We start from the raw sequence: 17606 nt of genomic DNA on the forward strand, positions 1-17606 counted from the left end.
TATTGATTAAAAAAAAGTTTATATGAGAGTAAAGTGTGTGTGAGAGAGTATTGATTTGTTTAATATAAAAAGATTAGTTACTGCAATTAGATTTTGTTGTATAGTATTCTTTATTTTAGGGTGTTTTATGATCATTATATGGAAGTTCCATATGACATATAAGTTTGTTATAGTTGGATATGTATGGTCAGTTTGACGTAAGTTATTTTCTTTAAGAGTTTATGGCTGGAGTTGATAGGGTTGGTTTTGTGTTTCTTAAAGAGATTTTAGGGAAACGATGATGTGAATTCGTTTTGAACTCTAGACTTTGCTTGAATGTCCATTTTTTCCTTAATTCTAGAAATGTCGGAATTCCTCTTCAAAATTCTTTGGCCTGCCATATTTTTTAACAAATGTGTATTTTTAGGTGCTATTGAAATTATATTGTTAAAATAAGAAAGATACAATTGGATTTACATTTTTTTCATGATTCTTGATGTTTTTTATATGATGTTTGTTAAGAATATTGATATAAATGATAAAATATAAAAGAAAACAATCAATAATAAATGTCTTTTTTGGTTTTTATTATATTTGCTAAATATTTAAAAATACTTTGACAACTTATTGTGCATTGGACTCCATTAATTAATAAAAACAATTTTTTTGAAGTCCGGTTAAACTAATAAATAATTTTATGAAAAAACATAAAATACCTTAAATAACCAAATCCAAACACCTCATAAATCCTTTTATGACATAATACGTGTTCTAAATTTGATCTTCTAATATTTATTGATAATGAGAAGTTCTCTAACAATCTTAGAATTATCGGAGCCGATATTCAAACATCCAAACTTTTTGATCCTATCCAGACCCACTTAATTATCATGTCACGTCACTTCAATCCATTGGAGTTGTGTTAAATATAGCAAGCGGGTTAGGATAAGGTCAAAAAGTTTGGATGTTTGAATATCTGCTCCGATAATTCTAAAAAACTAATCACCAGTAGAAACTAATTTCTGAATAAACTATTTGCACCCGTCGATTGGCGTGGGTAAATGGCTAGTGTGTATATATATATATATATATATATATATATATATATATATATATATTAAAGCACATTCCAGCTTATAAACAGTAACGTTCATAAGCCAGCTTAATATTAGATATAAAAAACATGTCAAATCCTTCTTTCTTCTATTTTATGTTCCATATTTGTTTAAGTTCTTTGGTTTGTGTATCTCTGCCATAGTACTTTGAAATATTATGTTATAATTTATTAATTTTGGTTAGGTTGGTTGTCAACTTAGGGGGTGTTTGGCTTAGCTTTTGAGAGGGCAAAAGTCTTTTTAGGAAAAGTTGCAAAAAGTCAGATTTACGTGACTTTTCCAAAAAGTTCATTTTCCTTATATCCAAAAGTAGCTTTTACAAAATCTGTTGCTTTTAGCAAACATCTTTTAGCTTTTTATCTTTTCCTAAAAGCTAAAAGATGTTTTTAAAGATAAAACAAACACCCCTTAACAGACAGTTGGCGTAATTAGGAAGTTGTTGGTGAGTTTTATGCCCTAATGGTTTTTATAACACTGTCAATTGATAAAGGATCATATTTTTATGTATTTTTGTGAAAGGAGAACATGACAAAGTGAATGCACACCAGGTGTTTGTAACAATGCAAACATGAGCATTTGAACAACAATGAGTCCTTGCATAAAGTACTTCTTTCGTAAAAGTTAGACAAAAATTTGTGTGATTTGTTTATCCAATGACTTATTTTTCTTGCTAGAATGGATTAAATGATGAAAGAACCAAATGAAAAAATCATTCTATCAGGGGCATTTTTATGGTCATTTTCTTGGACACACTACATGAAAAAAGCATACCAAATGGTTCCATTTTGGCAACATATTCGTTCAACCTTCCTGTTGCAACCTAACATCATTAAATGCGTTTTTTAAACTTATTAGTAAGATAGAATATTCCCAGATGCTCTGATTATTTTCATTGCTGCAGCAATTACAGATTGGCTTGATGGGTATCTAGCAAGAAAGGTATGCATTTATATGTTTATGGGAAGGGTAAAAGTTGTACATCCCCATTTGGGTTTTTCTTGCTTTCTAATTTGTTGATTAACCATTGTCTGATTTCAGTGGATGTCAAAGTGGAGCTGCAAATAAAGCTAAGTAGTCAGAAAGCTAAAATTAGTAAGTGGGTTGAGTTTTTCTTTATTCCAACTTGACAATAAACTCTACTTGCGGTCAAGTTTTTGTTAAATATTATATTATCTGAATCGTCAAATATATGCATTCAATTTTGCTGTCAAATTTACCTTAATTTTCGTTTATATTGTCCAACATATGACTTTTAGGTTTATGGAACAATGAAAGAGAAGATAACCTTATTGTCTTATTCCAAAGAAGATCTTCTCTCAACCCTCAAAAAACAAGACATAGAAGTTGAGATATCCTAAATTGACCAAGACTATATTTTTTATTTTCCACTTGCAACCTATGTGTGACCAAAAGGTAAAGTACAATAAATTACTCAAAACTATATTTCTTAATTAAATTTGAGCCAATTTTGTTTCTTCTAAATTCATGGAGAACGTCGTATTCTTTATTTGGGTTTTGAGCAGATGGAAGTGGTAACTTGGAACCCTTTCAGGCACCCTAAAAAAATAGTACATATGCTTAATTGTCATGTTATTTTCAACATAATGCCAATGAATGTCACTTTGCTTATTTGGTTGTCTATCATTGCAGTGCAGAGATTTCATATAAGCTTCACGAAATTCCATCTTCTTTCTCATCTCAATCATGGAGGTCAGCTTTTATCACTAATCTATTCTTTTTTGCAATGTTCTTAACATGTATTTGGATATTTGAATACTGATTTCTCTGTTTTAGCGATGAGAAATTACAAGTTTAATAGCATGTTTCAAACAAAAAGTACCTGTTCAATTTCAACTTTCAAAGGTATGCTTTATTATAGCATCTTATTTTTATTTTTTTCAATTAGAACATTGTATATTCGCTTTCTTTTCTTATTAAGGATTGCACTTTAAAACTTTTTCCAATTTACAAAATTGTACTTTCGAAACTTTTTTGAAACGATATTGTACCAATTCTACTATTAAAGTTTTGGTTTTATTAATTGTGCTGCAGAAACTTTAGCAATATTTGGTTTTAATTTTATTGCTCCAGTAACCTTTGACTTCAGTTGAGACCTAGACCCTCTTTCAGTCTTTTACCCATTAAGTGCTGTCTGGATAGGAAAAAGTTAGGACTTAATGGGAAAAAGCCTCCTTTCTTTGACTTTATCTGGCAACTCTTCCTATAGCTTACCAGATTAAGTTGTGTCAATCAAGTTAAAAAGACAACCACCTTTAAAATCTTGGTGGATATTATAATGCCTATTCTTTGTTTATCTAACAGTTAGTTAAAAAGGAAAGTTGGATGTTATAATTCTCCTATAAATAAAAATTATGTTGCTAATTTGTGCATATGGCTCTTTTTCGGGTCAAACCCAAGAAATAGCAATGTATTTTTATTGATTCATTTATTAAGGCATGCTACTTTCAAGTATATTGGTGTTATATAATATATTTTGTTAATGTTTATGATGTAAAGATATTGTATAATTAGAAGAAAAGGCTAAAAGGGATAGGGTAAAAAGGTAATTAATTCGCTCTTTTCCTTTTTCCTTCCTAAAGTAATTAAAATTGAAGTTATAGATACTTAAATTGTTCTGTATGATTCTTGGTTCACGCCTTCTTCCCTACCCACTATTTGAAGAAAGATAAGGTTCGAATTAAGAAACTTTACAATTAAACTAAAAGACTGATTATGATTATGATTTTTCTATTTTTAGGGTCAAAAGAGTCAAAGTTGGAGTAGTAATTATGAAATTGTTGTAAAAAGACCCTCTCTATTTGGAAGACTTTTGTTTCTTCTAAACCATAGATGTATGAACTTAATTTATGATGTCTTAGGCTTAGCTTACATGAATATAGTTATGCTGGAATTGAAGGAATAGCATACTAATTTATTGTTTTCAAAATTTTGATATTAAGGATTTTCTGTTATTCGGTGATATTTTTTTATTTCTATCCTTGTTGATGATCTCTTGATGCTCTACTTCATACAAAAGGACACAAATTTCATGAAATTGATCCCATTTATGTGAAATGTCTATAATCCTACTGATATATATTGAATTTGTGTGAATTTGCTTCATATAGATAAAAATATTCCTCAACTTTCCAATTTCATTTTTTTATTTTGCTGGGAGGTGTTGACAGGTAATTATAGTTTAAGAAGGGCTAGATTTGTTTGTTTATATGGAATTTTACTGGCTGAAAACAGGGGGGTAAAAGAGGAAAAAATAACCATATCTGATTGAAGTGGAGATTTAATGGTTTTGTGGAAGAAAAAGCCCACCAAAAAGTCAACTTGTAGACAGAAAAGTCAACAAGGTGCTGTAAAGAGTTCTGAACCAGAAACTGCAAGAAGGCGCAGAGACTCTCTTGAAATGCATGTTTGTCTGAAAAATGACATATTTTTAACCTTGAAAACTTCATTAAGCTCCGCCAGATCATCTTTGCCATCTGATGCATCAATAACTCACATAATTTCTATGATTTCTTGGAACCTTCATCAAATACTTCAAAGGCACCTACACCAAATATATTCCAGAAGAATATGTTTTATTTCTTACTTTTCACCAACATGGTAATTTCCTATTGGCTTATATATTCGACAAATTACAATGTAATTTTTTTTTTCATTTTCATTCCTTCCTATTACATAATTGTATTTTCATCCAGTTATGGAAATCTCATTTAAAATTTTGTATTTTCTGTCGGGTGTTCTTGGTATTTAAGTGACTCCCAATCTCTGCTTTCTTTTGAATAATTGTACGTACCACATCACTTTTTTTTTCATAAAATATATTATCTATTAATCTGTTGTTCATCAAACAAGGATTATTAGCTTGTTTATTGTCGTTATTTGTATCTGTCGTATTTTAATAGTTGTATCCTTAGATAAGTTCTAAATTTTCTATTATGATAAAAGAACATTTAAACAACTCATCACTCTTTCATGAGATTCATAAACGTCTTCTTTGCGTTTGAAAAAATGATGATTTTTCCAAAAAATTTACCCTATGATTATAAAAACAAATTATCAATATTATTATTATTATTAATTGCAAAATACATAAAATTTAACCATGTAATAAAATTAAAAGTTACCTTAGAATGTTGCACGGTAACGAAATTTATGGAACATGTCATAAAAGTTGGGATTTGAGGGTAAATATAAAATAATGTGTGATAAGACAATTAAATTAGATGTGAGGGGCTGAGGGCTGAGCTTTAATTCTTTAATCTATGTGGATTTTAATTCCAAATTGCCAATTAAAATGGTTAAGATTTATCATGTGTTACATATAAGCCTCTAAGGGGAAGAAACAAGACAATCATTACTCAATTCCAAGAGTTCGTTTTTGACCCTTTTTTTCATTAATATCCTAAAGTTGGTTTAATATTATTATTAAATAAATACTAATGATTATGTGACACACACACAGAGAGAGAGAGAGAGAGTTCCTTTTATTTTAACCAAGACAATAAACACTCATATTTTCTAGCCAAAACAACAACATACTTAATCAGCAAAAGAAAACTTTGTTTCAAAATAAAACAAATAGTTGCCAGTACAACACGTTTGTCGACATCGTTTGTCCTTGAACTATTAGCCTCATTTTCCTTGCATACACACCTTATTTTGTGCAATCACATCACCGGGAAAAACTATAACACCATTCTATGTAACTGGTTCCTTTGCTTTTCACCAAAGCAACAACATACTTAATTAACAAATGAATATTGTTTGTCAAAATAATGTGTGTTTCGTATATCGGTAAAAAAAAGTAAAGTAAAGTAAAGTAAAGTAAGTTTCGATTTCCTGCAATTCTAACTCATTTTAACTCAAATATATCATCTTTGTCATCCTTTTTATCAGAAGGTTATATTAATGGAATTTCTTCATGGTTATTGTGTTCTTGGACTTCATGAAAGAATGATACGAGGGTCCAATGAGATTAAAGGTGAAAACATTTTCTTGACTATATTTTTTGTATTTTAATTGTATTGATTTTTGATAATCTAATCTATTTGTTTATGAAATAGGTGATGACTTGCAGGCTTTCTATGTATAATAAGGTTGCTTCATATGAAATTTAAGCAAACATGCAAAAGTAATGTCTCTATTAACAAAACGAAAACTTCTAATGTCAAAATATAATAAATACAATGCATTTTATTTCATTTGACCTTTCCTAGATAGAAGAAAATCATATGAAAATATGCATGTGTTACAGAATAAGCCACTAAGAAGAATGAAACAAGACAATCATTACCGAGTTCCAAAAGTTCGATTTTGTACCCTTTTTCATTAATTTTCTAAGGTTGTTTAATAATATTATTAAATACTAATATTACGTGACACATACAAACAAACAGACATATACAAACACACAGAGCGAGTTAGTGTGAGAAGGACGGGGGAGAGAGAGAGAGAGAGAGAGGGTTACTATCACGATAATGATAGTGAGAGAGCACGTATAATATATATATATATATATATATATATATATATATATATATATATATATATATATATATATATATATATATACACACATACACAGAGAGAGAGAGAGTGTGTGTGTGAGTGAGAGAGAGAGAGAGAGTGAGTGAGAGTGGTTCAAAAAAGAACCCAAAAAATTAAGAACCATTTTTTAAATGTTTTCATTAATGACATTTTGGACAAATCCAACATTTATATTGTATTAAGCAAACTTTTATATTCCCTAGTTTACAAACTACTAGCCAATTGTCGTCGGACTGCCGTCGAACCGTCGCCAGACCGCTTTCGGACTAACATTAAACTCAGTAGCATTTTTATGGTCGTATTCACAACTTAATTATATATACTTTTTATTTTTCCAACCAAAATATACAAAATTTTAGTAAAAAAAATAGACTTATTGTAGCACCAGATTCCTGGTACGTATTTAATTTCATGAAAATATTACAATTTACTCTGGACTCGTCGAGTAGACTCGACTGTTGGAACGGGGGTTTAAGTGACATACTCGACGAGTCGGAAGACCGACTCGACGAGTAGGAGCTGTCTGGACAAAACTCTAATATTTAGGGTTTGCACCCTATTTAAACACTTTATCTTAGCCTCCATCGTCCCTATCACTCCCAGAGAGCTGTATATCGAAACCCTAGCCGTTTTTGTATGTTCTAAGGCCATTTTGGTACATTTGGTGGATTGTGAAGCTTGAGAAGAAGGAAGAGGCTTGAGAGTTCGAGTTGAGGCTTGGAGATCCATAGGTTTTGGTCCATATCCAGCTCAATCAAGGTAAAATGCCCCTGTTTTGGTCTTCCATGTATTTATTCATCTTTAGAAACTTGGACCTTGGGTACATTTAGGGCTTTCCAAGCCATCTTCGGATCTGGGAGGTGTACATGGAATCTTGACTTCAGATCTGAGTCGTTGGAGGGGTCTCATGGCATAAAGGTGCCAACTTTAAGGCCATGAGATCCCCATGCATCTTGTAGAGAACCTTTTATGGCATTTTGAGCCAAAGACCCCATGCATGTGCACCAAGTTTGGAGCTTTACGTGTAAAATGGACATTAGAATGCCAGATCTATGGTTTTTATGTGTTAAGACCCATTTAAATCGACTATATAGTAATGGTTAAGGTTGGACTCGACGAGTCGTTCTTGGGACTCGGCGAGTCGGGGTGTATTGACCACCAATTCCCTTCTGTGGATGGACTAGTTGTTAGCATGGAAAGTCCCTTAGTTGTTTAGATGCGTAAAGGGACCTGGGAATCATAGGACTCGGCGAGTGTATGAACAGACTCGGCGAATCCAAGGCAATCTCCCAACCTTTGAAGATGAACTCGACGAGTTGTTCATACAACTCGGCGAGTCATAGACTGGATGTATTCGTAGGAGGGAGATGAACTCGACGAGTTCAAGGTCGAAATCGGCGAGTCGGATGAAGATAGTCCCGATGATGATTGAAGGAGAACCCGTCGAGTTCTTGCTAGACTCGACGAGTAGAGACGGAGATTGTATCGGGTTAAAGGAGTATGGGCTCGACAAGTTGGTAGGCCAACTCGGCGAGTCAGGTCAACTGGATGTTGACTTTGACCAATGTTGACTTTGACTGAATCTGAGTTGACCCTAGTTAAGGCTGTATATTCTATGTGATGGCTTAGAAGGATTGTTGTGTAGGGATTGAGGAGTCGAGGGGAGTCGATTTTCACACCGAGGACGGTTTAAACACTACACGATATCGAGGTGAGTTACCTTCCAGTAGAAGTGGGTCTAAGGCACCAAGGCCGGCCCACTAGTAATTGTTTAGTTGTGGTGATTGTCTTTGTGATAATCATCTGGGTTGCTTGTAATTGATATATGTGTATGCTAGTATGATATGTTATGTGCGATAGTATCAGTAGGAGGGGACTAGTCCCCGATTCGGTCGCTAGGACCAATGGGTAGGTCGGACACCCCAGATATGTCTGACATCACAATTATGATATGATATTATATGCTAGCGGTAAGGGGGTGAAATAGTCCCCGTATTCGGTTGAGATAGATCGGAGGGTAGGTCGGCACCCCAGAATAGCCTGACACGGGTAGGTCAGCACCCCAGAATGGCTTGACATGGGTAGGTCAGCACCCCAGAATGGCTTGATATGGGTAGGTCGGGCACCCTAGAATTGACCGACAATTTGTATGTGGTTTTGGTATGTGGTATGATGGGGGAACTCACTAAGCTTTGTGCTTACAGTTTCAGTTTTGGTTTCAGGTACCTCTTCGTCCAAGGGGAAAGAGCCGGCGGCGTAGCAGCATATCACACACACACACATGATTTCTGCATGGAGTTTCTGGGATTGTACTCTGATTTTCATAACTCTTGATATTTTGATTTTGAAACATGACGTTATGGTTTTTATAAGTTGTTGTAACTTGACAATGTTTGGTATCCTATTTCATGAAAGTACTTAATTTAAAAACGAAATTTTTGGCCTTAAAAATTGGGATGTTACACTTATGTCTTGAAAAAATCAATTTTCTTTTTTCTAAATTGTAGATTTCTTTAAAAAAAATATATCGTGTATAAGAAATATCCAAAATTTAAAATACAATATTCACTGGTTAATAAACATATTAATTCACTAATATACAAATTAATACAATCCATTTTTAGTTTAATACATAAAATTCACAACATAACATAAATACAATCTATTATATATTAATTCACATATTTAAAAAAGTCAAAACCAAACTCTACCACACGTCACTACAACCATATGTGCCACCATCATAATCATCATTCTTTCTGAATCAGATATGTATATAAAATCATTAATTGACAGCTTAAATACTATATTCATAATTTAATAAACCAATTAATTAACTTATCCAAAGTTTAATGCAAAATACTTATAAAAGCTAATATAGTCTTATATATTTGTACAACCAAAAAATTAATATATTCACAAGAAATTAATACAATCATTCATACATAAATTATTCATATTTTAACACAAAATTAATTAAAATTTACAATTTAATACAGTCAATTCACAATTTAAATAAGAAAATCACAGCTTAATGCAGTCTGTTCATAATTTAAAACACAAAAATCAAAGTTTAATACACAAATTTTAGAGCTTAATATTGGCAATTAACAATTTAAACAGAAAATTTACAGGTTAATGCAGTTAATTCACAATTTTAAACACAAAAATCATAGTTTAATATACAAAATTCAGATCTTAGTACAATAAATTCACAATTTTGATGCACAAAAAAATATAATTTCACAGTCATATTATCAGTTTAAAACTCTTAATACCGTCATTCACTGTAAAGTACACAAAATTCACAACTCAATGCAATAAATTCACAGTTTAATACACAAAATTCATGGCTTAATATAGTCAATTCACAGTTTAAACAAAAAAGTCACAGCTTAATGCAATCAATTTACAGTTTAAAACACAAAAATCACATCTCAATACACAAAATTCATAGCTTAAGACAATAAATTCACGGTTTAGTACATAAAAAGCATGTGTTCACAACCATATTATCAAATTAAGACTCTTAATACATTAATACACAAAATTCACAGTTTAATTTAAAACCAATCTACATTCATAACTTAACAACAATTAAAACTAAGATAGTAGACAACAAATGAAAGATTAAAACATCAAACTCACACTTTAACTGAAAGAAAAAAAATCAAAAAAAAAAATGCATCATAGAGATATGATGCACAAATAATTCATAAAAATCAAACACCTTGACACATTTGTAACATCCCAAAAATCATGACCAAAAATTTCATTTTTAAAACCTTAATAAAAACCATAATTGTCAAACCATTCATTAAAAACATATTTAATCAGAGTATCATGTCTAAACATATCATATCAGAGTAAAACATCCCAGGCTAAAACATCATGGTGTGTGCGATGCAGTTATCCCGAGCTCTTCCCTCCGCTACTGGAAGTACCTGAAACCAAAACTGAAAACCATAAACACGAAGCTTAGTGAGTTCCCCATACTAACACATACCATACATATAACCACGTACTGGGCCCCCGCCCGCTGCATCGGGACTTGCCCGGCATCGGACTCGCTCCGGCATCGGGCCCCGCCCGGCATCAGGTCACGCCTGGCATCGAGCCCCGCTCAGTATACATATCTGCTTCTCTTAGGCCTCGCCTGTCTTCGGGCCCCATCCGCTATACATATACAATCACACAAACATACTAGCACAATAAGCAAACATACTCTACTGTATTCCTGTCCTAAGGCTTCGCCTAACTTGGGCCTCACCCCTATCCTGCTACTGATGAGTCATGGAACCTCGTCCACACTTCGGCTGATAATGAGATACGGGACCCCGCCCACACTCACTTCTCTCCTATCGTGGGCCCCGTCCCTGCTCTGCTACTAAAGAGATACGGAACCCCGCCCACACTCACTTCTCTCCATACCAGGCACATACAAGTATCACACAGACAACAAGTATAAACTAACATACAAACATTCCTCAGGCTTGCCCCGACATCGGGCCTTGGTTCGAAATAACATGCCTATAGACCTTCCTCGGGCCTCGACCGGCATCAGACCATGGTCCGGAAACATACTATCATACAATGCCTAGGGCTAACCCCCGGGTCTTCCTACCATACAAAAACTAAATGGGCCGGCATTGTGGCCGTAGACCCATACACACAGTGATGAGACTCACCTCGCACTGCTGAAGACCTGCTGATACTCCTCTGGCTGCTAACTGGCAATTCCCCGAACTGCTGCTCCTTCGGCTCCCCGAGCTACCAATACCGAAATATCACTTAGTCTAAAACAATAATCTTCCTTAGGGAAAAATGACCATTTTACCCCCTAGTCCAACTTGGTCCATATCTAAGCCCAAAACCATAACATAAAAGGCCCAACACTAGGTAGGCTTCCCAAGCCCACTAGTGGCCCACTAATGGCCCAATTTGCTAAATTGGACCCAATCCCTCTAATGAGCCTTACCCTAAGCCCAAACATATACTTGGTCCAAAATGGTCTGACTTTTGATGGCCCACTAAGGCCCAAAGACCCAAAATCCACTGCATGGCCCAAACCGAGGCCCAAAACTCGTCAAGCCCAATCTGATGAGTACGATGGGCATACTCCTATGTACGCTAAGCGTACAGGCTAAATGGTGTGTATGTTGGGCGTACCTGCATGTACGCTCAGCGTACTCCCATGTTAAGTCATCTTCCTATTAAGTGCTTAATACTCTACCCCGGAAGCTATAAATATAGATCCAAGTCCTTTTCAACGTCTTAAACCATAAAGTCCATCACTTGGTGGATGGCAACCCACCAATAGAGCCTAAACTTGAAATGTGACAACAAACTTCCATGAAAAGGGCTAGATCTCAAGCATGGCCACAAATGAGCCCTAAAGATTGAAACTTTACTGCTTATGGGACTCACATGATACGAAGGGTGGCAACCCTGGTCCTAAAAACGTGCTTGAGTCATAAAGATCCATTCTTGGGACCAAAAGAGTCCATAAACTCATCCTAAGAGAGATCTAATAGATTAATCATCAAGCTTAAGACTTTATACCTTGAAAAGGTCTGAAGTAAAGCAACAATCCCAGATCTGAACCTTCTCTTTTGCACTAACACCTTGCCTTGACCTTTGCTTCCTTGAAGGGTGGGTCCCAAACACCAAAATGCTCTCACAAAGCCTTCCATGCTCTAAGAACACTCAAAAAAGATTAGGGTTTCGTGAAAACTGTCTAAGGGTGAGAAGGAGGCTGAGCCTTGAGGGTATAATGTTCTTTATATAGTGGCACACCCTAGAAATTAGGGTTTAGGAACTCTGAGCGTACGCTGGGCGTACGCCTCTCTGCACCCGCGACCATTTATCCTTATACGTTGGGCGTAACCTAGATTATGCTGGGCATACCCAGCTAAACTTACGCATGCATTCCTTGGATGCATGGGCTGCCTTGTCACAAAACTCCATTAGGGCTAAAATTGACAATAACTTCAAAGTACTATATCTTCTTCGTTCTAAGTCCGTTTCCGACGAACTTTATATCCACGAAAAGGTGGCGAGAAGCCCTACGCTTCTAGCTCCATACACAAGCCTTTCATCCTTCCGAATAAACTCGAGACCCATAGAAGTCCGAATCGCCTACCCTTGGCCTCTGAGACCAAAATCGAATACTTCCAAAACTGGGTGTTACAACATTTCCATGGGAAAAAAGATATTATTTCGCTAAATTTAGTAAAGCAAAATCATAACTCTTTGTTCAAAATATGCATCAGAACACAAAAACTTTAAGAACAAAATCAATCTGAAATCATATTACCTTAATTTGAGTGAAACTCCACTGGATTTAAAGAATGCCCGTCGTCAAGGACATAATTTCAAATCAGGAGATTTTGGAAGCACGGGCATCGACGAAGATAGTGAAGACATCGATCTGAGCATAAGTTATGAAATTTAAAGTCCCTTGGTGGTCAAATATGAACAAGATAGCTGGAGGTGGTCGGAGACAAAGTAGATATGGAGGAATCGGAGACAAAGCTGATCTATGTGGAGGCGATTTTGGCAGATCCTCATCGCTCGCTGGAGTTGTAGATCTAGAGAAAGGTGATCGTCGGTGTTAGAGCACCGAATAAAAGAGAGGATGACGAAAGGCGACGTTTTTTGGTGTTTTGGCGCGGACAGACGTCGGAGATGAAGCACAAATAACAGATCTGAAGGTGTAGAAGGACAAATAAGTGGTTCCTAGAGTTCTTAACCTTTAAGTGTTCTTATTTGAACTAGTACATATATATATATATATATATATATATATATATATATATATATATATATATATATATAGTTCTGAATCTTGGACATTGATATTGATTATGATCCATGCCTTGTGTCCATACTATATCATGAAGAATGAAGGGATAACTGATCACTTATCTTAGGGCCAACAGTTGATTAAATTAAAATTCGGCAGTGGCTTTCGAAAATCTTTGTTGTTTACTTCAAGGTCTATACTTGCAATTGTAGTTACTGTAACACCCATAAAATTTGAGCCAATTTAAAACTTTTTACATCATATAAAACCATTCAGTTATTACAGTTTGTTTTCAAAATAGTTTAAACATCAGAGTTCCCAGAAATCATAATCGTAAATCGAGGAAGTGTACGGTCACGCCTTCACCTTCCCGCGGTCATCTCCTGAACCTGAAACAATAAACTGAAACTGTAAGCCCGAAAGCTTAGTGAGTTACCCCCAAAATACCAACCTCATACAACCATACCATATCATATAACAAACACAGAACAGCCATGCATCTCGAGTCTACAATGTGACTGGTCCGCCCGCACCGGGCCTTCAGTCCACCTGGTCCACTCTCTGAGTCTACAATCTGACTGGACCGCCCGCGTCGGGCCTTCAGTCTATCTGGCCCACTCTCCAATCCTCGGCATGTCTGGACCGCCCTCTCGGGGCCTTCAACCTATCCGGACCGCTCATCGGGCCTTCGGCCTGACTATGTGCCCTCCTGGGCCTGCAGTCTATCCGATCCGCCCTGGGTATGTTGGCCTACAGCACGAAGCAGGACCCGTCTCAACCCAATCCCCATACCAATCAAACAATCATGTGCACATAAATATCATACGCTAGCATGTATATAACAGATAATCATACTGATCTAACAGATCACTAACACAACAACCATCCTATAACCAGGATACCGACCTAACCAGTCATTAACATAACATCATCCTATATACCAGGATACTGACCTAAACCAGGTCACTAGTATAATACCATCCTAACTATCAGGATGCAGATCTAACAGATCAATAAACATATCAAGCAAATACCCGGATACAAATCCGATAAAGGGCCGGCCTTGGTGCCTTAGACCCTATTGATATAGTGAGGATAACTCACCTCGCAACTGTCGATTCGAAAGATAAGCTCAACCTCTCGGATCACCGACACGAACTCCACCACCTATAGTTACCATCAAACCATGTTCATAAATTTCTAATTTCCCAAAATACCCCAGGAGTCCAATAGTCAACCCTCGGCCAAAGTCAAAGTCAACTATCAAGGTCAACAGTCCATGTTGACCTCAACTCGTCAAGTACCCTCAACTACTCGTCGAGTTCCTGGCATGACTCGCCAACTCGCCGAGTCACTTGAGTGACTCGTCGAGTTCCTAGTGTCAGTGGTCGTAACTCCTTGGCCAACTCGCCGAGTTTTCCCTTTACAACTCGTCGCATCTATATGTGTCCAAAGGTTGGGAAAACCCTCGCCGACTCGCCGAGTCACTCGACTGACTCGCCGAGCCCACGACAACCTTCATCGGACTCGCCGAGTTGACCATGCAACTCGTCGAGTCCCTTCAGTCCTTCATTCATACAGATGCTTTTTAAGCCATTTTAAGTTTCCATACTACAGATCCAACTTCCAAAGGCATGTTTATCACGTAAAGTTGCAACCTTTACATGCATGCAAGACTCTATAGGCTTAGAATGTCAATCCCAAGCTTACAATGGGGTTTATCTCAAGATGGAGGGTTCATGCTTGCTAAAGCTGGAGACTTTATGGCTCTAGAGTCCAAGATGAGCTCAGATCTGAAGTTGCGACTTCATACCCTAGCCCATACCCGAAAATGGTTATCACCCATGCTATAAAAGCCCTAATCTTCAACATGAAGAGATCTAGAAAGAACAAGGTCAAGGTAACAACTTGTTGCCTTCAAATGATGCTAAACTGAGGTAGACTTCAGATCCCCAAACGTTCTTGCCTCCAACTTCTTGATCTTCAAGCTTCTAGCAACAAAATCTTCTTTCCAAGCTTAAAATTCACACTAATATGGAGCACACACACGAATTAGGGTTTCTGGACTCTCAAGAGGCTGTAAAGGGAGGCTAAGGGGAAAATGATCCTTTAAATAGGGTGCAAAACCCCAGAAATTAGGGTTTCATCCTCCAGCTCCTACTCGTCGAGTCCCTTCTTGGACTCGGCGAGTAGGTCACTTAAGTGCGCAGCCTAACCCGCTGCTACTCAACGAGTCAGGCAACCAACTCGTCGAGTAGACCTTTAATCCATGAGAATTTATCACCATAAATTGATATTCGAGAATCGGGGCGTTACAGTTACAGACTTATCCAAGTGGGAGATTGTTAGATTAAGGTATCTAAGCCAATAACTAAATTGGTATATTCATGAATTTGTAGCAAAGTCCTTTTTGGTTTACACTCATAACCAGTAATTGGATATAATGACTTTTGGAGAGAGAGAGAGAGAGGGGTTGATTAGTTAATTTATTTGATTAATAAAGTAATTAGAAATTGAAATAAATGAGTTATTAATATATTATATGATTAATATATTAATTTTAAATAATAATTATTAATTAAGAATTAATCAGAAATTAACTGGAATTAATTTTGGGTTAATTAGAATTAACTGAAAGTGCAGGGACTAAGTTGTAACTGTTCAATAGTTGAACAAGAGGGAATTCCAGAATCTTCCTAGCCTTAGACGATTTTAAGGAGGAAGATTAGGGTTTCTGGAATATTCCTTATAGATAAATAAGGAATTGGATAATTATCTTGAGATATTATTATAATATTCAATTAGGGTTATCCAGAGCTTTCCTTATCAGCTATAAATAGGACCTCTAAGGTCTTTATTTTTGTGCAGCACTCCTTTATCCCTCTTAGAGCTGAAATTTGCTCCCTCGTCCTCTCTCCTCAAGTCTTCTAATTATTACGGTTTTGGGTACAAACTATTAGAGGCATTCAAGTTTTTGGTGCTTGCTATCCAAGGAACTTCAAGAGGGTTTTATTTGATTATTTGTTATAATAATCAAAAGGTATGTAAACCCTAACCTTACATAATTTTCGATTTTTATAGTCTACCTATAGGGTTTCTTGATGTTCATAGTTTATTGTTATCAATAGAAAAAACATAGATCTTTTCTAGGTTACATGTGAACTTAAGGGTTTAAGTGTTTTTCTGCTTATATGTATTTTTTATAACCTAGAAAACTCATCAATATGTTGTCTTATGGGCCTGTTAGTGATTCAATATGTAACCAAAAGGTGTTTTGTAGTCTAAAATGAACTACAAACAACAAATTACATATTGAAAAAAAATCAAGTCATTTTGACTTCACACGAGTGAGTTATACGTATTTTAAAAACCAAGACATAATATAGAAGTTGTTGAAACAGGCAAAACTCAGCATTGATATGATGTCTTTTTGGGTTCGTTAGTGATTCCTGATGTAACAAGAAAAATGAGTTTTGTAGTCTAAAATGAACTACGAACGTCAAATTACATGTTGGAAAAAACATCAAGTCATTCTGACTTCATTCGAATAAGTTACACATTTTTAAAAACCCGCTACAATACAAAAGTTGCTAAAACAAAAAAAGAATAGAAATAATACATTTGATGCCAAATTCCACTAACACATGACATAAATCTTATATGATCTTCACCAACTTGAATGTCGAGTTCCATCAGGCCAAAAAACGTGAGCGCCTAACGCGAGCCTGAAAAGGCCCTTTACTAAAAACATAGAAGGTAAGGTCGGCTTTCGAGCTGTAGCTATTGGGTTTCCACATAAAAACTTCTTTGTTTCCAACCCAACATCTTTCATGTCTTTTTTAAACTTCTTTATCCTTTGTGTCGATCCTCTAATATACTTCACTGCCTTTTTCACACATTACACATGGTTGTTTTTGTATCGTAACCCAACCTTGATGATAAAGTTTATGATGTGGGCAATACACCTTATGTGGAAATGCTTTCCACCGTCATAAATAGTGTGAACTTTTTAACCAAAAATTTGATTGCCCTGTTATTTGACATAACATTATCAACAGTTATTGACATCACATTTTTATACCCCGCCCATGTATGCATGCTAGTAACTCCGGAACAACTTCCTCACCTTTATGGGTATCTAT

General features: G+C 35.6%; 1 long non-coding RNA gene across 1 annotated transcript; it reads left to right on the top strand.

The window, feature by feature from the left end:
• The first annotated feature begins 1955 nt into the window (after window positions 1–1955).
• On the top strand, window positions 1956–4733 carry LOC145156874 (uncharacterized). Its single transcript, XR_013736955.1, has 6 exons — window positions 1956–2033; window positions 2133–2186; window positions 2351–2507; window positions 2745–2804; window positions 2889–2957; window positions 4347–4733. It is a non-coding gene; the product is annotated as an uncharacterized LOC145156874 (long non-coding RNA).
• The last annotated feature ends 12873 nt before the right edge of the window (window positions 4734–17606 follow it).

The sequence above is a fragment of the Lactuca virosa genome, chromosome 2 (assembly GCF_052849685.1).
Source record: "Lactuca virosa cultivar CGN04683 chromosome 2, Lactuca_virosa_CGN04683_v6, whole genome shotgun sequence".
In the NCBI taxonomy this organism is placed as follows: domain Eukaryota; kingdom Viridiplantae; phylum Streptophyta; class Magnoliopsida; order Asterales; family Asteraceae; genus Lactuca; species Lactuca virosa.